The sequence below is a fragment of the Aegilops tauschii genome, chromosome 5, assembly GCF_002575655.3.
Source record: "Aegilops tauschii subsp. strangulata cultivar AL8/78 chromosome 5, Aet v6.0, whole genome shotgun sequence".
Classification (NCBI taxonomy): Eukaryota; Viridiplantae; Streptophyta; class Magnoliopsida; order Poales; family Poaceae; genus Aegilops; species Aegilops tauschii.
The window spans coordinates 512,450,206-512,471,529 of NC_053039.3; the positions used below are offsets into that span (position 1 = coordinate 512,450,206).

Sequence of the window (21,324 nt, forward strand, 5' to 3'; positions counted from 1 at the left end):
CATGTCATATGTTGTATCATTTATTATCCTCTTTCTTCTTCCTTCTATCAATGAAATGATACGCAAGCTTTGCGTATTCGCGAAAAAAAAACTACTCTTGAAAAAAAAAGCCAAGAACTGCGTCCTCCAGAAAAAAGTTTGGCTGGGACTTCCACCATACCTGCAGAGAGAGAAGCCATGCCACGATTTGACAACACAGCTTTATCTGAGCCCTAGTCCTAGGGTGCCAGTGCCATAGGTCTGAAACCAGCTAGCACAGGCTCGTAGGAGAGCACGTTACAGGCTACACCACCATGGTTTCGTCCTGCTAGCTCGCTAATAAAATAATTATATAATGTGCCCTGCATTTTTGTACTGGTTAAACTTAGTCAATTAAAATGTTAATGAGGGTGAGTGATTCCAGACCAATGGGCCTCGGTTGTTGTGAAGACAGTGAGACAGCAATTGCTGAGATTTTTTTTACATGAATGCTGAGGTCTTGAGAGAGGAGCTGGACGAGCTCTCTCCGCTCAACGTCGTCACATACCGTTTCTGCTCTGGTGCTCCTCTGGGCTGAACGTGAGGTGGAAAAACACATCGACAGCCAGGATGAATCAAAAACGGTTCATAACGAGGGGCACGATCGTCTTTGTTGCCCCCGCGTATAGCCGTCGAGGAGCCCTGTGAGGCCCGTACGGGCCCGGTTAGATCGTATGCCCGGCCGTATACGTATTTGTATATGGCGGCGTTTCGTGCACGCGTGGAGCCGCCCGCGCGTGGGGCAGCACGTGTCACGGGTAGATTCCAAAGCCGTCCCATCATATAAATGTGGACGGCAACCACCTCCGACCGCATCGCCCACCATTTCGGAGGGGCCATTTGGTCTAACTTAAGCCAGTTTTTGAACAAATTTGATTTTTCCCACCATCTCTAAATCACACAAACTTTCTTGAACATGGTGACCCACATGTGCCAATCATGCCTATGAAAGAAAATTTGGAAAAAGAATATTTTACAATGCCCCTCCTGAGATATAGACCGATGTTTTGACCAGTCAGTCTAGAGGGCATTATAAATTAATAAAAAATTCAAAAAATATAAACCTTGGAAACCTACCTTTGTTTGTGCAAGAGAGCATGTGTGCCAAAGTTGAGGTGATTTGGAGGTGGTCGAAAAAATGACCGCATTCCGGAGGGGCCATTTGGTCTAACTTAAGCCAGTTTTTGAACAAATGTGATTTTTCCCACCACCTCCAAATCACCCAAACTCTCTTAAACATGGTGACCCACATGTGCCAATCATGCCTACGAATTCGTGCACACCTTGCCTGGGGGGCCACATTGGCCATGCTCACATGCTCCCAAAAGTTGGGGTCATCTCATGCATGCCCCCACATGCACCATGTACAAGCCGGACCATTCAGGTCTGCCGGAGGGCAAGTTTGAAAGAGGTTTTCCTTGCCGGACCCATCAAATGATCCCAAACTTTTTGCACACCCTACCATGACCATGGCATGCACGTGGGAGGAGAATTCATACACCACGGCCTCATTTTTGTTGAAATCCCATTAATATCCATGTGTATTACATGTAAGTGAGCATGTGTAAAATTTATTAGATGACTTGAAGATCAAAACATTAACTTGTCATATATGCAAAAAAATGTGTATTGAATGCAAGTGAGCATGTGTATAATTTAGTGTGTGTTTTGAAGATCAATACACATGGCAATATGCCAAAAAAAAGTGCCCAACCTACCAGAGCAGGAGAATTCATACTCCACGGCCAGCATACGACTAGGAACCCTGCCGTGCATGGGCCAGGATGCAGGCACGTGGTGCAGAATATCTCTGCTGCTAGTAGGCCCCACGGGGCAGAGGGGACGAGAGTTAGGCAATGTACTGCCTGCAATTGATAGGAGCTTGGGAGGGGAGTCGCAGCCGGGTATATAAACCGGTGCGGCGCTCTCTCGCTTGGCAAGGTGGGACTAAACTCGCACCACCCAACGGTTGTGCGCTGCGATGTGCCCTGCGCGGCTCCGCCTTGGGCCCAATTCGGGCGGGCTGTCCCAGGGCAGCCTTACCCGCGGGCTGACCTGTTTGATATTCTCTTTGTTTTTCACTTCTTAACTCCAAAATTTCTTTTCTTGTTTATATTTCTAATATTTAAAATCAAATCTCTTTTTTTATATTATTTCTAACAGTGTTTACTAAAATTAAAAAATTATGCCAAATTCTATTGTGTTTTATTTCATTTGTTCGTTCTCTTTTGTATATTGATAATATTTACGAAATATAAACTAAAATGGTGTGTTTTATTTCAATTCTTCATTCTAATATTTCTTATCTTTATTATTTTTGAAATATTTTTAGTTTGTAAGATAAAATGTTCTGTTTTATTTCACTTCTTCATTCTAATATTTGTTCTCTTCTTTATATTTGAAATATTTCGAAAATGTAAGATAATATGTTATCTTTTATTTCACTTCTTCATTCTAATAGATCTTATCTTTTTTATATTTGAATTATTTTTTAAACGTAAGATAATATGTTGTCTTTTATTGCACTTATTCATTCAAATTTTTCTTCTGTTTTCTATATTCTCCTCTTTTCTTTGTTCTGACAGTTATAAATTTAAATAATGTATGATATAATGTTGTCTTTTATTTCACTTTTCATGGTTGTCCTTCCTAATTATAAATTTTCTTTTCTGTTTCATACTTGAAATATTATTAAATCAAATATAGTTGGGACAATCGCATGTATGCCTCCACTTGCACCATGTACTACAAGCAGGTTTTTCTTCTCGGTCTCACCAATTGATACCAAACTTTTATGCACACCCTACGATGAGCATAGCAAGCATGCCTGGCAACTACCGTTCATTTCTGACACTCTATGCATTTTGTAGGCGTTTTGCGGTGATAAAACCCTAGAACAGTGCCCCGACGTGACGCAACGTGCGTATTGTGTCCGAATTCGTGCACACCTTGCCTGGGGGGCCACATTGGCCATGCCCACGTGCTCCCAAAAAGTGGGGGTCATCTCATGCATGCCTCCACATGAACCATGTACAAGCTGGACCATTCGGCTCTGCCGGAGGGCAAGTTTGAAAGTGGGTTTCCTTGCCGGTCCCACCAAATGATCCCAAACTTTTTGCACACCCTACCATGACCATGCCATGCATGTGGGAGGAGAATTCATACACCACGGCCTCATTTTTTTTGAAATCCCATTAATATCCATGTGTATTACATGTAAGTGAGCATGTGTAAAATTTATTAGATGATTTGCATGTGAAAACATTAACTTGTCATATATGCAAAAAAAATGTGTATTGAATGCAAGTGAGCATGTGTATAATTTAGCGTGTGATTTGAAGATCAAAACACATGGCAAAATGCCAAAAAAATGTGCCCACCTACCAGAGCAGGGGAATTCATACACCCCGGCCTGCATACGACTAGGAACCCAGCCGTTCATGGGCCAGGATGCAGGCCCGTGGTGCAGAATTTCTGCTGCTAGTAGGCCCCACGGGGCAGAGGGGACGAGAGTTAGGCAATGTACTGCCTGCATATGATAGGAGCTTGGGAGGGGAGTCGCAGCCGGGTATATAAACCGATGCGGCGCTCTCTCGTTTGGCGAGGTGGGACTAAACTCCCACCACCCCACGGCTGTGCCCTGCACGGCTCTGCCTTGGGCCCAATTGGGGCGGGCTGGCCCAGGGCAGCCTTACCCGCGCGCTGATCTGTTTTATATTTTCTTTGTTTTTCACTTCTTAACTCCAAAATTTCTTTTCTTGTTTATATTTCTAATATTTAAAATCAAATCTATTTTTTCTATATTATTTCTAACAATTTTTACTAAAATTAAAAAAATATGCCAAATTTTGTTGTGTTTTATTTCATTTGTTCGTTCTCTTTTGTATATTGATAATATTTACGAAATATAAACTAAAATGGTGTGTTTTATTTCAATTCTTCATTCTAATATTTCTTATCTTTATTATTTTTGAAATATTTTTAGTTTGTAAGATAAAATGTTTTGTTTTATTTCACTTCTTCATTCTAATATTTGTTCTCTTCTTTATATTTGAAATATTTTCCAAAATGTAAGATAATATGTTATCTTCTATTGCACTTCTTCATTCTAACAGATCTTATCTTTTTTACATTTGAATTATTTTTTAAATGTAAGATAATATGTTGTCCTTCCTAATTATAAATTTTATTTTCTGTTTGATACTTGAATATTATTAAATCAAATCTAGTTGGGACATTCGCATGCAGGCCTCCACATGCACCATGTACTAGAAGCAGGTTTATCTTCTCGGTCTCACCAATTGAGACCAAACTGTATGCACACCCTAGGATGACCATGGCAAGCATGCATGGCGAGTATCGTTCATTTCCGTCACTCGATGCATTTTGTAGGGTTTTTCCGGCGACAAAACCCTACAACACTGCCCCCACGTGACGCAACGTGCGTTTTGTGTCCGAATTCGTGCACACCTTGCCTGGGGGACCACAGTGGCCAAGCCCACATGGTCCCAAAAGTTGGGGTCATCTCATGCATGATTCCACATGCACCATGTACAAGCAGGACCATTCGGGTCTGCCGGAGGGCAGTCTGAAAGTGGTTTTCCTTGACGGTCCCACCAAATGATCCCAAACTTTATGCATACCCTAGGATGACCATGGCATGCATGCATGACAAGTATCATTCATTTCCGACACTCGATGCATTTTCTAGGGTTTTTCCGGCGACAAAACCCTACAACACTGCCCCCACGTGACGCAACGTGCGTTTTGTGTCCGAATTCGTGCACACCTTGCCTGGGGGACCACATTGGCCAAGCCCACATGGTCCCAAAAGTTGGGGTCATCTCATGCATGCTTCCACATGCACCATGTACAAGCAGGACCATTCGGGTCTGCCGGAGGGCAGGTCTGAAAGTGGTTTTCCTTGACGGTCCCACCAAATGATCCCAAACTTTATGCATACCCTAGGATGACCATGGCATGCATGCATGACAAGTATCGTTCATTTCCGACACTCAATGCATTTTCTAGGGTTTTTCCGGCGACAAAACCCTACAACACTGCCCCCACGTGACGCAACGTGCGTTTTGTGTCCGAATTTGTGCACACCTTCCCTGGGGGACCACATTGGCCATGCCCACATGGTCCCAAAAGTTGGGGTCATCTCATGCATGCCTCCACATGCACCATGTACAAGCAGGACCATTCGGGTCTGCCGGAGGGCAGGTCTGAAAGTGGTTTTCCTTGCCGATCCCACAGATTAGGAAGTCATAAATAGGAAAACATTTAATCATACATATTTGAAATGAAATTGAAAACAATGAGAAGAAGTGATATGGAATTATGAAATATGAACAAAAAAATAGGAATAAGAAGGAGAAAACATAAAATAACAGGAAAACCAAATTAAAAGGGAAAGAGGAACAATACATTTGAATGTATAATATTGTAGAAATGATAGAGATACTATAAATATTGTTGAACATATACAAGTATACAATAACTAATAGGTGTCACAAAGAGTTTTTTTTAGGGAAGAACCAATGATATTTATTTTGAGGGAAGAAACAATGCAGGTAGGTGGGCCGGCCCAGACCGCAAATAACTGTCAGATCCATATTGTTGGGGCCCACAACGCTGCGCTTTCCATGCACGTCGATCACGAGAGTAGTTGCCGTTCTATTACACAATTCTGGGATCGTGCTAATCCATATGTTCCTAATCCCTACGATTGAGGAGCACGTTGCCTCGCTTCAACGGAGGAAAATATAGATCCTGAGATTGGCCACAGGGAAGTTACGACGACCTAGGAGTCGACCTCGTATATAATCTCCTCCTCCTCGCACATGTCGTCGACTAGATCGCCTCCTGCCGGCGAGTCGTCGACAGCTTCATCCGCCGCATCCCACACGCCACAAAAACCCCGAGAAGATCAAGGTCGTCCGCACGTGCAGGCCGACCTCGACGAACTACGTCGACAACGCATCGCCGACTTCTTTCATCTTCGTCGACCGATCAAGTAAATTGTCCTCCTTACCTCGCGCCTTCATAGCAAGCTACTTCCTCCGTCTCGTTGCTTTGATGGACTTAGGTTTACCACATATTTTCAACTAGTACCAACTCGACTAGATACGTTCTGACCAGATGGCGTAGATGAAAACAATCTTTGGTTCTTTCATAGCATGGTAGAATAAGATGTTGTTTCTCGAGAAGCATGATGCAATAGATTTTTTGTCACATGATCCAATTATATTTTTGTCACACGATCCAATTATATTGTTGTGCACATAGAACATTAAAGAGTTATTAGCATTAGATGTTGATGAACCTCAAATAGGTACCATTGCTATAGATTCTAGTTATTTACAGCTGATCAATTTGTCACCCTGTTAATAAGACAACCAGACGAATTAGTAACAGTTTACCATATTAAATTTATTGATTATATAATTTATCTGATACTCAAAGAACTTGATCAGATGCAAGTAAATTCAATTACCAATTGTAGTTATTTTTTTATTGCCTCATGTCAGCACACACTTGGCTGCATGTTGCCGTATACATGGTGCTAGTTTTGTATTTGCATTAGTGTTATTTTTGCATTAGTGTTAGCTACTGCCAAAAAGTTTTATATTTTTGCATGTCTATTGTTATTTTTGCTTTAGTGTTCGCTAATGTCACGAAGTTATATATTTTCTTTCAACAGGATGGACGAGCTGAATGGAGAAATAGTATGCGCCGTTGAGAAATGGTGCAAGCTTGTTGCAGCTCTATCGAGCTGTCAACGCGCTAGAGTGGCTGATACAACATTGCGCAGCATGCTGCAGATACCATCTATTAAGATGCGTACCCTACTGATTAGGTATATGATTGAGAATTTTCAGGCCAGCACGGCCAGATTCATTATACAAGAGCAGGTTGGGGAGGTGACTCTCGGTGCGATCGACGTCGAGTGCATCTTTAACCTCGAGAACCAAGGACTGTACGCTTCGGACATTCTGACTGAAGAAGGCGAGGACATCAAGGAGCGGGTGCCGCCACAATTTCTCAGTAAGACATCAGAAAACATAGTGATAGATAATCTCATTGAGGACATAATTAAAAGTAAAGCCACCGACGACGATTTCCTTCGGAAAGTAGTCCTTGTCCTGTTAGGAACAATTATTGCTCCCATGTCGAGCAAGATTGTGCCAAAGCAGTACTACGCTTTGGTCGATGATGTGAAACGTATTTCAAAGATTAACTGGAATGCCTTCACCATGCGTGTTCTCCTTGATTGCCTTCGCATAGTGAAGAAAGGCAAACACCTCCGCCAATGGCCGAAAGGCAATTTGGCTCTCTTGCAGGTACACATATGAGACCTGTTGCATAATGTCAATTATCATATCATTGCAATTTTATGTGATGTATTGTACTAACTCTAAATCCTTATTTTTTGTAGTACTTGTACTGGGAGAAGGTGCAACCGGTCGAAGGCGAATGCGCCTATAATCCCAACTTGTCCATACAACCTCTTATGAGGAACTGGACCGAAGGTGCAGCCACTAGGAGAGATCGGTTCGACTATGACAATGGGCGCGGCCGTGGTAACGTTAGGGTAAGTCATTGTGTTCTGTCTTTCTTAAATGTTTTGTAACTTAATAATATTTATTTTTTATTCATCACATGTACTTCAATATCGCATGCAGATCGAAAATAATATCACCTAGGAGTATAGGGCTCAGGAGCCCAACATCCCAAATAATGCGCCTACCATGAAGCCAAAAACCAAGCCTCTAAATGGAAACGCAAAGAAGTCGACGACAGCCCCAATGTCGGAAGATTTGATGGAGCTTCTAATGAAGCGGTGCATGGACTTCATACACACCCAGATGAGGCAAATCCCTGATCAAGTTGCTGAGGTGTCACGCCCAAACTTTATAGTTTACAGTATGTTTTCTGTTTTAAACCATGCTAGAATTACTAAATTTATATTTCTATTGCAGAGGTTGTCGAAGAAGTTGAACAAATCAGGTGTCATGTACAAGCCGGCTGCTGCCGTGCCATCCGCGGACAATGATGTGGATGAAGAACTGGATTCGTTCGAGAACGGTCCATATGAAAAGAAGGAATTCGTGTACAAGGATGACATAGACTCACGCGGAGAGCCTGTCATTGACATGACGCAGCCTGATGAAGTGGTTCCCAACCATAAAACCGTACCTGAGGTACTACGTATATATATTTCTGTCTATAATTTTCTCCTTTAATTTATTTACGTGCTGAAATGTTCACACGATTTTGTTTGCCAAATAGAAAACCCCACCGAAGATGAATGGACACAAGGAAGCTTCACCTATTAGGCGTAATGATGAATGTGGCGCTACACCCGAAAACCCTTGGGTCGTTGGTACTTCTACTCAAGCACCTTCATCGGACATAGACATTTGTCCATCTTCTGTCAGCAAGTTCATGGCTAAGGCGAATGGAAAAAAGGGTGCAACAATCGATAAGGATGAGGAAGTTATGTCCGGTAAGCGCAAGAGAACCGTTCCTAAGAAATTTGAATCCCCCTACGCACTTGACAAGCCCAGCAGGCATCCCAACCGTGGTCAGAAACCCTCCGGTACTTCTACTGCTACTAGAGGTATCGTAACTAACTTTCTTATTTTGTTATATGCTACGAATGCATATGATCACCATTGTTGACTTTCATATTATTTCATGCAGCTCTGTTTTCTGAAAATCATGAGCCGGAGGTTGTGGCAGATGAGTTGACGCCGGAAATAATTGATGCAGCTGTTTCATTTGTCGAGTTAGCTGCTAGCACCGAGAAAAATAAGGGGAAGAAAGTTTACTACAGTGAAGGGCGTGGCATATCTCTGACTTCCGAAAGGATTCGACCGGTACTAACTCACAGATGGCTGTCGGACGATGTAAGTACTACTTGCATGTCCCGTTATTAAAATTCTCAATAATCTATGTCTCAACTTTCAACATGTAATGCCCTGATATTCTATGAAGGTAATTGATGCTTATATGGGACATTTGGAGCTGCGCGTTGGTCATGATCGTTACCTTTGTCCAGCGTGGAGGTCCAAATTCCTTGTAGATCGTGCTATCGCATGAGACGATCCATTGTCGTCGAGCTGCAACATGGATAGTGCTCTGTCCAAAGCTGGAGCAGTTAATAGAGTCACGAATGAGTATACTGTGCGTGATAAGGTACGTTATGTTTGTAATTCTTCACTACAGGACATTTCATCAAGTATTTCGTTTGATCCACAATGGTTTTTTGCACTGTAGACGTATATCGCGTTGAATATCGACAATGCCCACTGGATGACCGTGGTCATGCACTTGATCAAGCAAGAATTCCAAGTTCTCGATTCGCTCTATCCTCTGGACCTGACAGAAAAGACTGTGAAAGCACTGGTAATATAACCAACATTTGTACCATTGGTCTTACATGTTGTTTATGATTATTCTTTAACACTATCCTCTTTATAGCGAATGGCTATAGCACACGATATGCACCTAGCAAATCTTATTACACAAGGGAAATATCCGGACGTAAGTAAGTGGCCTATCAAGGAGTATGACATGCCCCAGCAAGAGGATGGGTGAGTTAATAGGACATCATGCACATTCAAACAACAACACACATGTTCGTATTGCCCACCGCTAATGTTTGCATATGTACCAGGAACTCTTGTGGCCTTTTTGTCACAGAATGTCTAGAACATTGGGACGGGGACCGAATGACCCGCGTTTTTTCACACGTATGCTGTTATTTACGTTTGTAAACTAGCTACTATGGTCGTGTAGCAACTTCGGTTCATGTAACCTTTATGTCATTTTTTGCAGGCCACCATTGACGCAAGGAGAAGATATTTCATCACGGAGTTGATTATGTCACCTTCGAACACGATGGAGTGTGTGAAGAACAAAATTCGCGAAATCGCAAGGAAAAGGCGCGCCTGAAGAATTCATGCGGCATGCAAGATTGAAGTTTTAGTGGTTTGGATTTAGTCCGGTCGAAGGTTTCGACGGCATGATTATCTAAGAGGTTCTATCATTTTTATGTAATAAATAGGGCATCTCGAATATTGTGACACATACATGTGTATGTGTCTGTCAGACAATTCGCTCGTATCAGACAATTCGGTCATACAATTCGCTCGGAGAAGACAATTTGGTCGTACCAATAAAGTTTTGGCTTCACTTATCAATTGTTCTTGCTTAATATTTTTCTCGTTCTCCAAACTTTTATAATTGTATTTTTCACGGCTTCACTTATCAAGTGTTCTTGCTTAATATTTTTCTCGTTCTCCAATTTTTTATAATAGTCTATTTTTCTCTTCAACTGCTCTCGTAAGTTTCATATTAAAATTTTCACAATCTTTACTTTTTTTAAAACTCTACCAAGCTTAGCCTTCTGCCTTAGCTATGTGCATGTCATCATCTTGCATAATCTCCTGGTAATTCCCCGTCATCACATGATTATGAAAAGTAGTCATGATAGATAAGTAAATATATCAAGCCAAAATGTAATATTACACTAATCAAAATTAGTCATGTCAGCTCGTTGGCTCTATCGCGTGTTATCAGGCATCATGTTTTTCTATTTTGTTTTACAAACCCGTCGTTTTTTTATTATATGTATAATTAACTTTTTCTGTACTCACCATGATGCCAGGCACGGCCCATCTAACCACGTGAGGGGCCCCACAGGCGGGCTATCGTGCCGGCAGCGCTACACCAGCCCATTTTGCCAGGTTCACATCGATCTTTCCCCTTTTCTCGTTTCCATTTCCAAATCCCTAGCCATCTCTCTCCATTTGCGCCTCCAAATCTCGACGGCGAAAGCATGACAGCGAGCTGGGCGTCGGGCGGTGGCGGCTGCGGCGAGAAGAGCGGTGGCGACCGCAAGTTAGGTCGAACACTGGGTCCTGCAAGCAGGTGGGGCGGATTCAGTGGCACAGGAGGCAGCGGCGGCGGATCGAGTGGAACAGGGGACGAGGGTTTCATGGGCGGCAGCGGGCCGGGAGAACCCACGGCTAGGGTTGTTGGGAATCGTAGCATAATTTAAAATTTTCCTACGCTCACCAAGATGCATCTATGGAGTCTACTAGCAACGAGGGGAAGGGAGTGCATCTACATACCCTTGTAGATCGCGAGCGGAAGCGTTCCAATGAACGTGGATGACGGAGTCGTACTCGCCGTGATCCAAATCACCGATGACCGAGTGCCGAACGGACGGCACCTCCGCGTTCAACACACGTATGGTGCAGCGACGTCTCCTCCTTCTTGATCCAGCAAGGGGGAAGGAGAGGTTGATGGAGATCCAGCAGCACGACGGCGTGGTGGTGGATGTAGCGGGTCTTCGGCAGGGCTTCGCCGAGCTTCTGCGAGAGAGAGAGGTGTTGCAGAGGAGGAGGGAGGCGCCCAAGGCTGTAGGTTGCTGCCCTCCCTCCCCCCCATTATATAGGCCCCCTGGGGGGGTGCCGGCCCAGGGAGATGGGATCTCCAAGGGGGGGCGGCAACCAAAGGGGGGGAAGGGGTGCCTTGCCCCCAAGGCAAGGGGGAAGCTCCCCCCTAGGGTTCCCAACCCTAGGCGCATGGGGGGAGGCCCAAGGGGGGCGCCCCAGCCCACTAAGGGCTGGTTCCCTTCCACTTTCAGCCCACGGGGCCCTCCGGGATAGGTGGCCCCACCCGGTGGACCCCCGGGACCCTTCCGGTGGTCCCGGTAACCCCCGAAACTTTCCCGGTGGCCAAAACTTGACTTCCTATATATAATTCTTCACCTCCGGACCATTCCGGAACCTCTCGTGACGTCCCGGATCTCATCCGGGACTCCGAACAACTTTCGGGTTTCCGCATACATATATCTCTACAACCCTAGCGTAAACGGACCTTAAGTGTGTAGACCCTACGGGTTCGGGAGACATGCAGACATGACCGAGACGCCTCTCCGGTCAATAACCAACAGCGGGATCTGGATACCCATGTTGGCTCCCACATGCTCCACGATGATCTCATCGGATGAACCACGGTGTCGAGGATTCAATCAATCCGTATGCAATTCCCTTTGTCAATCGGTATGTTACTTGCCCGAGATTCGATCGTCGGTATCCCAATACCTTGTTCAATCTCGTTACCGGCAAGTCTCTTTACTCGTACCGCAATGCATGATCCCGTGACCAACGCCTTAGTCACATTGAGCTCATTATGATGATGCATTACCGAGTGGGCCCAGAGATACCTCTCCGTCACACGGAGTGACAAATCCCAGTCTCGATCCGTGCCAACCCAACAGACACTTTCGGAGATACCCGTAGTGCACCTTTATAGTCACCCAGTTACGTTGTGACGTTTGGCACACCCAAAGCACTCTTACGGTATCCGGGAGTTGCACGATCTCATGGTCTAAGGAAAAGATACTTGACATTGGAAAAGCTCTAGCAAACGAAACTACACGATCTTTTATGCTATGCTTAGGATTGGGTCTTGTCCATCACATCATTCTCCTAATGATGTGATCCCGTTATCAATGACATCCAATGTCCATAGTCAGGAAACCATGACTATCTATTGATCAACGAGCTAGTCAACTAGAGGCTTACTAGTTACACGTTGTGGTCCATGTATTCACACATGTATTACGATTTCCGGACAATACAATTATAGCATGAATAATAGACAATTACCATGAACAAAGAAATATAATAATAACCATTTATTATTGCCTCTAGGGCATATTTCCAACAGTCTCCCACTTGCACTAGAGTCAATAATCTAGTTACATTGTGATGAATCGAACACCCATTGCATCCTGGTGTTGATCATGTTTTGCCCTAGGGAGAGGTTTAGTCAACGGATCTGCTACATTCAGGTCCGTGTGTACTTTACAAATATCTATGTCTCCATTTTGAACACTTTCACGAATGGAGTTGAAGCGACGCATATGCCAGGTCTTCCTGTGAAACCTGGGCTCCTTCGCAAGGGCAATAGCTCCAGTGTTGTCACAGAAGAGAGTCATCGGGCCCGACGCATTGGGAATCACCCCTAGGTCGGTAATGAACTCCTTCATCCAGACTGCTTCCTGTGCTGCCTCCGAGGCTGCCATGTACTCCGCTTCACATGTAGATCCCGCCACGACGCTTTGCTTGCAACTGCACCAGCTTACTGCTCCTCCATTCAAAATATACACGTATCCGGTCTGTGACTTCGAGTCATCCAGATCTGTGTCGAAGCTAGCGTCGATGTAACCCTTTACGACGAGCTCTTCGTCACCTCCATAAACGAGAAACATATCCTTAGTCCTCTTCAGGTACTTCAGGATATTCTTGACCGCTGTCCAGTGTTCCTTGCCGGGATTACTTTGGTACCTTCCTACCAAACTTACGGCAAGGTTTACATCAGGTCTGGTACACAGCATGGCATACATAATAGACCCTATGGCCGAGGCATAGGGGATGACACTCATCTCTTCTATATCTTCTGCCGTGGTCGGGCATTGAGCCGTGCTCAATTGCACACCCTGCAATACAGGCAAGAACCCCTTCTTGGACTGATCCATACTGAACTTCTTCAATATCTTGTCAAGGTATGTACTCTGTGAAAGACCAATGAGGCGTCTTGATCTATCTCTATAGATCTTGATGCCTAATATATAAGCAGCTTCTCCAAGGTCCTTCATTGAAAAACACTTATTCAAATAGGCCTTTATACTTTCCAAGAATTCTATATCATTTCCCATCAATAGTATGTCATCCACATATAATATGAGAAATGCTACAGAGCTCCCACTCACTTTCTTGTAAACACAGGCTTCTCCATAAGTCTGTGTAAACCCAAACGCTTTGATCATCTCATCAAAGCGAATGTTCCAACTCCGAGATGCTTGCACCAGCCCATAGATTGAGCGTTGGAGCTTGCACACTTTGTTAGCATTCTTAGGATCGACAAAACCTTCTGGCTGCATCATATACAACTCTTCCTTAAGGAAGCCGTTAAGGAATGCCGTTTTGACGTCCATCTGCCATATCTCATAATCATAGTATGCGGCAATTGCTAACATGATTCGGACGAACTTCAGCTTCGCTACGGGTGAGAAAGTCTCATCGTAGTCAACCCCTTGAACTTGTCGATAACCCTTAGCGACAAGTCGAGCTTTGTAGATGGTCACATTACCATCCGCGTCCGTCTTCTTCTTAAAGATCCATTTGTTTTCTATGGCTCGCCGCTCATCGGGCAAGTCAGTCAAAGTCCATACTTTGTTTTCATACATGGATTCTATCTCGGATTTCATGGCTTCTAGCCATTTGTCGGAATCCGGGCCCGCCATCGCTTCTTCATAGTTCGAAGGTTCACCGTTGTCTAACAACATGATTTCCATGACAGGGTTGCCGTACCACTCTGGTGCGGAACGTGTCCTTGTGGACCTACGAAGTTCAGTAACTTGATCCGAAGCTTCATGATCATCATCATTAACTTCCTCCCCAGTCGGTGTAGGCCCCACAGGAACATTTTCCCGCGCTGCGCTACTTTCCGGTTCGGAAGGGGTGACTATCACCTCATCAAGTTCCACTTTCCTCCCACTCAATTCTTTCGAGAGAAACTCCTTCTCCAGAAAGGACCCGTTCTTGGCAACGAAGATCTTGCCTTCGGATCTGAGGTAGAAGGTATACCCAATAGTTTCCTTAGGGTATCCTATGAAGACGCATTTTTCCGATTTGGGTTCGAGCTTTTCAGGTTGAAGTTTCTTGACATAAGCATCGCATCCCCAAACTTTTAGAAACGACAGCTTAGGTTTCTTCCCAAACCATAATTCATACGGTGTCGTCTCAACGGATTTCGACGGAGCCCTATTTAAAGTGAATGCGGCAGTCTCTAAAGCATAGCCCCAAAATGAGAGCGGTAAATCGGTAAGAGACATCATAGATCGCACCATATCCAATAGAGTGCGATTACGACGTTCGGACACACCATTTCTCTGAGGTGTTCCAGGCGGCGTGAGTTGTGAAACTATTCCACATTTCCTTAAGTGTGCACCAAACTCGTGACTTAAATATTCTCCACCATGATCTGATCGTAGGAATTTTATTCTCCTGTCACGTTGATTCTCAACCTCACTCTGAAATTCATTGAACTTTTCAAAGGTTTCAGACTTGTGTTTCATCAGGTAGACATACCCATATCTACTTAAATCATCAGTGAGAGTGAGAACATAACGATATCCTCCGCGAGCCTCAACACTCATTGGACCACACACATCGGTATGTATGATTTCCAATAAGTTGGTTGCTCGCTCCATTGTTCCGGAGAACGGAGTCTTGGTCATCTTACCCATGAGGCATGGTTCGCACGTGTCAAATGATTCGTAATCAAGAGACTCCAAAAGTCCATCTGCATGGAGCTTCTTCATGCGCTTGACACCAATGTGACCAAGGCGGCAGTGCCACAAGTATGTGGGACTATCGTTATCAACTTTACATCTTTTGGTATTCACACTATGAACATGTGTAACATCACGTTCGAGATTCATCAAAATTAAACCATTGACCAGCGGGGCATGACCATAAAACATATCTCTCAAATAAATAGAACAACCATTATTCTCGGATTTAAATGAGTAGCCATCTCGAATTAAACGAGATCCAGACACAATGTTCATGCTCAAAGCTGGCACTAAATAACAATTATTGAGGTTTAAAACTAATCCCGTGGGTAGATGCAGAGGTAGCGTGCCGACGGCGATCACATCGACCTTGGAACCATTCCTGACGCGCATCGTCACCTCGTCCTTTGCCAGTCTCCGTTTATTCCGTAATTCCTGCTTTGAGTTACAAATATGAGCAACCGCACCGGTATCAAATACCCAGGAGCTACTACGAGTACTGGTAAGGTACACATCAATTACTTGTATATCACATATACCTTGGGTGTTGCCGGCCTTCTTCTTGTCCGCTAAATATTTGGGGCAGTTCCGCTTCCAGTGACCACTTCCCTTGCAATAAAAGCACTCAGTCCCGGGCTTGGGTCCATTCTTTGACTTCTTCCCAGTAACTGGTTTACCGGGCGCGGCAACTCCCTTGCCGTCCTTCTTGAAGTTCTTCTTACCCTTGCCCTTCTTGAACTTGGTGGTTTTATTCACCATCAACACTTGATGTTCTTTTCTGATCTCCCCTTCCGCTGATTTCAGCATTGAATATACCTCGGGAATGGTCTTTTCCATCCCCTGCATATTGTAGTTCATCACAAAGCTCTTGTAGCTTGGTGGAAGCAACTGGAGGATTCTGTCAATGACCGCGTCATCCGGGAGATTAACTCCCAGCTGAGACAAGCGGTTGTGCAACCCAGACATTCTGAGTATGTGCTCACTAACAGAACTGTTCTCCTCCATTTTACAGCTGAAGAACTTGTCGGAGACATCATATCTCTCGACCCGGGCATGAGCTTGAAAAACCAGTTTCAGCTCCTCGAACATCTCATATGCTCCATGTTTCTCAAAACGCTTTTGGAGACCCGGTTCTAAGCTGTAAAGCATGCCGCACTGAACGAGGGAGTAATCATCAGCACGTGATTGCCAAGCGTTCATAACGTCTTGGTTCTGTGGGATTGGTGCATCACCTAGCGGTGCTTCTAAGACATAATCTTTCTTGGCTACTATGAGGATGAGCCTCAGGTTCCGGACCCAGTCCGTATAGTTGCTGCCATCATCTTTCAGCTTGGTTTTCTCTAGGAACGCGTTGAAATTGAGGACAACGTTGGCCATTTGATCTACAATACATAGTGTAAAGATTTTAGACTAAGTTCATGATAATTAAGTTCATCTAATCAAATTATATAATGAACTCCCACTCAGATAGACATCCCTCTAGTCATCTAAGTGAAACATGATCCGAGTTTAACTAGGCCATGTCCGATCATCACGTGAGACGGACTAGTCAAGATCGGTGAACATCTCCATGTTGATCGTATCTTCTATACGACTCATGCTCGACCTTTCGGTCCTCCGTGTTCCGAGGCCATGTCTGTACATGCTAGGCTCGTCAAGTCAACCTAAGTGTATTGCGTGTGTTCCGAGATCATGTCTGTACATGCTAGGCTCGTCAACGCCCGTTGTATTCGAACGTTAGAATCTATCACACCCGATCATCACGTGGCGCTTCGAAACGACGAACCTTCGCAACGATGCACAGTTAGGGTGAACACTTTCTTGAAATTATTATAAGGGATCATCTTACTTACTACCGTCGTTCTAAGCAAATAAGATGCAAAAACATGATAAACATCACATGCAATCAAATAGTGACATGGTATGGCCAATATCATCATGCTCCTTTGATCTCCATCTTCGGGGCACCATGATCATCTTCGTCACCGGCATGACACCATGATCTCCATCATTGTGTCTTCATGAAGTCGTCACGCCAACGATTACTTCTACTTGTATGGCTAACGCGTTTAGCAACAAAGTAAAGTAAATTACATGGCGTTATTCAATGACACGCAGGTCATGCAAAATAATAAAGACAACTCCTATGGCTCCTGCCGGTTGTCATACTCATCGACATGCAAGTCGTGATTCCTATTACAAGAATATGATCAATCTCATACATCACATATATCATTCATCACATCTTCTGGCCATATCACATCACATAGCACTTGCTGCAAAAACAAGTTAGACGTCCTCTAATTGTTGTTGCAAGTTTTTTCGTGGTTTGTAGGTTTCTAGCAAGAACGTTTTCTTACCTACGTATGACCACAACGTGATTTGCCAATTTCTATTTACCCTTCATAAGGACCCTTTTCATCGAATCCGTTCCGACTAAAGTAGGAGAGACAGACACCCGCTAGCCACCTTATGCAACTAGTGCATGTCAGTCGGTGGAACCTGTCTCACGTAAGCGTACGTGTAAGGTCGGTCCGGGCCGCTTCATCCTACAATGCCGCCGAAACAAGAAACGAATAGTAGCGGCAAGAAGAATTGGCAAACTCAACGCCCACAACTGCTTTGTGTTCTACTCGTGCATAGTAACTACGCATAGGCCTGGCTCATGATGCCACTCTTGGGAATCGTAGCATAATTTAAAATTTTCCTACGCTCACCAAGATGCATCTATGGAGTCTACTAGCAATGAGGGGAAGGGAGTGCATCTACATACCCTTGTAGATCGCGAGCGGAAGCGTTCCAATGAACGTGGATGACGGAGTCGTACTCGCCGTGATCCAAATCACCGATGACCGAGTGCCGAACGGACGGCACCTCCGCGTTCAACACACGTACGGTGCAGCGACGTCTCCTCCTTCTTGATGCAGCAAGGGGGAAGGAGAGGTTGATGGAGATCCAGCAGCACGACGGCATGGTGGTGGATGTAGCGGGTCTCCGGCAGGGCTTCGCCGAGCTTCTGCGAGAGAGAGAGAGGTGTTGCAGAGGAGGAGGGAGGCGCCCAAGGCTGTAGGTTGCTGCCCTCCCTCCCCCCCTTTATATAGGCCCCCTGGGGGGCGCCGGCCCAGGGAGATGGGATCTCCAAGGGGGGACGGCGGCCAAAGGGGGGGAAGGGGTGCCTTGCCCCCCAAGGCAAGGGGGAAGCTCCCCCCTAGGGTTCCCAACCCTAGGCGCATGGGGGGAGGCCCAAGGGGGGCGCCCCAGCCCACTAAGGGCTGGTTCCCTTCCACTTTCAGACCACGGGGCCCTCCGGGATAGGTGGCCCCACCCGGTGGACCCCCGGGACCCTTCCGGTGGTCCCGGTACAATACCGGTAACCCCCGAAACTTTCCCGGTGGCCAAAACTTGACTTCCTATATATAATTGTTCACCTCCGGACCATTCCGGAACCTCTCGTGACGTCCGGGATCTCATCCGGGACTCCGAACAACTTTCGGGTTTCTGCATACATATATCTCTACAACCCTAGCGTCACCGGACCTTAAGTGTGTAGACCCTACGGGTTCGGGAGACATGCAGACATGACCGAGACGCCTCTCCGGTCAATAACCAACAGCGGGATCTGGATACCCATGTTGGCTCCCACATGCTCCACGATGATCTCATCGGATGAACCACGGTGTCGAGGATTCAATCAATCCGTATGCAATTCCCTTTGTCAATCGGTATGTTACTTGCCCGAGATTCGATCGTCGGTATCCCAATACCTTGTTCAATCTCGTTACCGGCAAGTCTCTTTACTCGTACCGCAATGCATGATCCCGTGACCAACGCCTTAGTCACATTGAGCTCATTATGATGATGCATTACCGAGTGGGCCCAGAGATACCTCTCCGTCACACGGAGTGAAAAATCCCAGTCTCGATCCGTGCCAACCCAACAGACACTTTCGGAGATACCCGTAGTGCACCTTTATAGTCACCCAGTTACGTTGTGACATTTGGCACACCCAAAGCACTCTTACGGTATCCGGGAGTTGCACGATCTCATGGTCTAAGGAAAAGATACTTGACATTGGAAAAGCTCTAGCAAACGAAACTACATGATCTTTTATGCTATGCTTAGGATTGGGTCTTGTCCATCACATCATTCTCCTAATGATGTGATCCTGTTATCAATGACATCCAATGTCCATAGTCAGGAAACCATGACTATCTGTTGATCAACGAGCTAGTCAACTAGAGGCTTACTAGGGACACGTTGTGGTCCATGTATTCACACATGTATTACGATTTCCGGACAATACAATTATAGCATGAATAATAGACAATTACCATGAACAAAGAAATATAATAATAACCATTTATTATTGCCTCTAGGGCATATTTCCAACAAGGGTTTCTTCAGTGCTACACTTTGGTGGCAAAAAGGTAAGTTCTTTACTGTTGTTCTTTACATCCCAGCATTATCGCCCACAATTCATCACCTGTGGCCATGACAAGCTTCATCTATGTGGTCATCAGGAAACTCCTGGTGGCAGTGTCTGCATAGATGCAGACAATTTTCGCAGCGCACTCGGGGGATGTGTGTTTGAGGTTAGTCTACTGAGCATGATCTTCAAACTAGTACTGCTATTGCGGTCAAGCTGCAAAAAAGTTTAGTGTTTAACGCTTGCAGTGACAAGTTCAGTTATAAAATGACTTGAATTGCTCATGATTTATTTAGGATGATATCACTTCTGAGTATGTTGAATGGGTTGATGGGGAGTGGGATAGCAAAGCAAAGTCAGGCATTAAGTATCTTGCCATGAAGAACAAGAAACTGGAGACTAAGATTACAGAATATGAAGCTGAAATTAAAAGGAATGAGAAAGAAAAGAGGGCAATGGTTAAGATGCACAAGGAAATATTGCTCTATAGGGATAGGATTTTAGGATTTGGAGGTCTTCTGTATCTTGGCCTGCTTGCCATTATGATTGCTGTCATAGTTAGCAAGTAGATTGTTCATAAAGTTATTGACATCATTGTAATTGACATGATGAAATGCTGCTGAATTATTTGCTATTCAGTTTATGGGAAAAGTGTAACAGAGATTGCAGCATAAATAACATGGGGCCATCATGATTGGTAGACAATGCACTTTTGGCATGTTCTATATTTGGCAGACAATGCACTTTTGGCATGTTCTATATTTGGCAGACAATGCACTTTTGGCATGTTCTATATTTGGTATGTGATGCACATGGGCACATCACCTAGCAACACTACTGATTTATGCAGCAGCCGAGTTCATTGTCTTGTTGCAACATAGGAGCAACATCTAGCAGCTTCCTCCTCCTTTGATGCAACACTGAATCAAAGCAACAATACATATTCAATATTCAGAAATTTAACTGAACTTGACACTTAGGGTGAGCAGTAGATATTCAGTTCTTCAGCCACAAAGAACCCGATCAAACCGTACCGATTGCATAACTTATATGCTTACATATAAAAGCATACCTAACCAACATCAAACCCAAAACAATGTTAACTTATATGCTGAAACATATAACAGCATACCTAACTTAAGATAACCAGCAGCTTCCTCCTCCTTCAGCAACTGTGCCCATCTTCACTTCTTCAGAAATTTGAGGCGGCGTGAGCGGCGCACCACACACGGAGAAGCCTTCTTCTTGACCGCCGTTCTGTTCGACAGCTGCGCCACCTGATCCTGAGCCACCTGATCCTGAGCCACTCCTCTTCTTCCACCTTCACTATGTCAGGGAGGAGGGGAAGGAGCTCGACGTCGATGGGCATTGTCTTGCCACCCTCGACGGCGACCGGCGCTACCATCTGCACAGCGTTCTCATCGCCCTCCTCATGGTCATCAGGGATGACCAGTACCTCCTCCACGTCGTCCTCCATGACGTCAGAGCCCAATGGCAG

General features: G+C 44.8%; 1 protein-coding gene across 2 annotated transcripts in view; it reads left to right on the forward strand.

Annotated features, from left to right (window-relative positions):
• The first annotated feature begins 407 nt into the window (after positions 1 to 407).
• The window catches only part of LOC109775538 (B3 domain-containing protein Os08g0324300-like), a 46,291-nt gene continuing 25,374 nt past the window's right edge, over positions 408 to 21,324 (forward strand). The window contains exon 1 of one of the 2 annotated variants that reach the window (XM_040391020.3): positions 408 to 516. The gene's annotated coding sequence lies outside the window, so the exon portion shown is untranslated. The remainder of the gene's footprint in view (positions 517 to 21,324) is intronic. The other variant, XM_073498321.1, reaches the window with a different exon arrangement.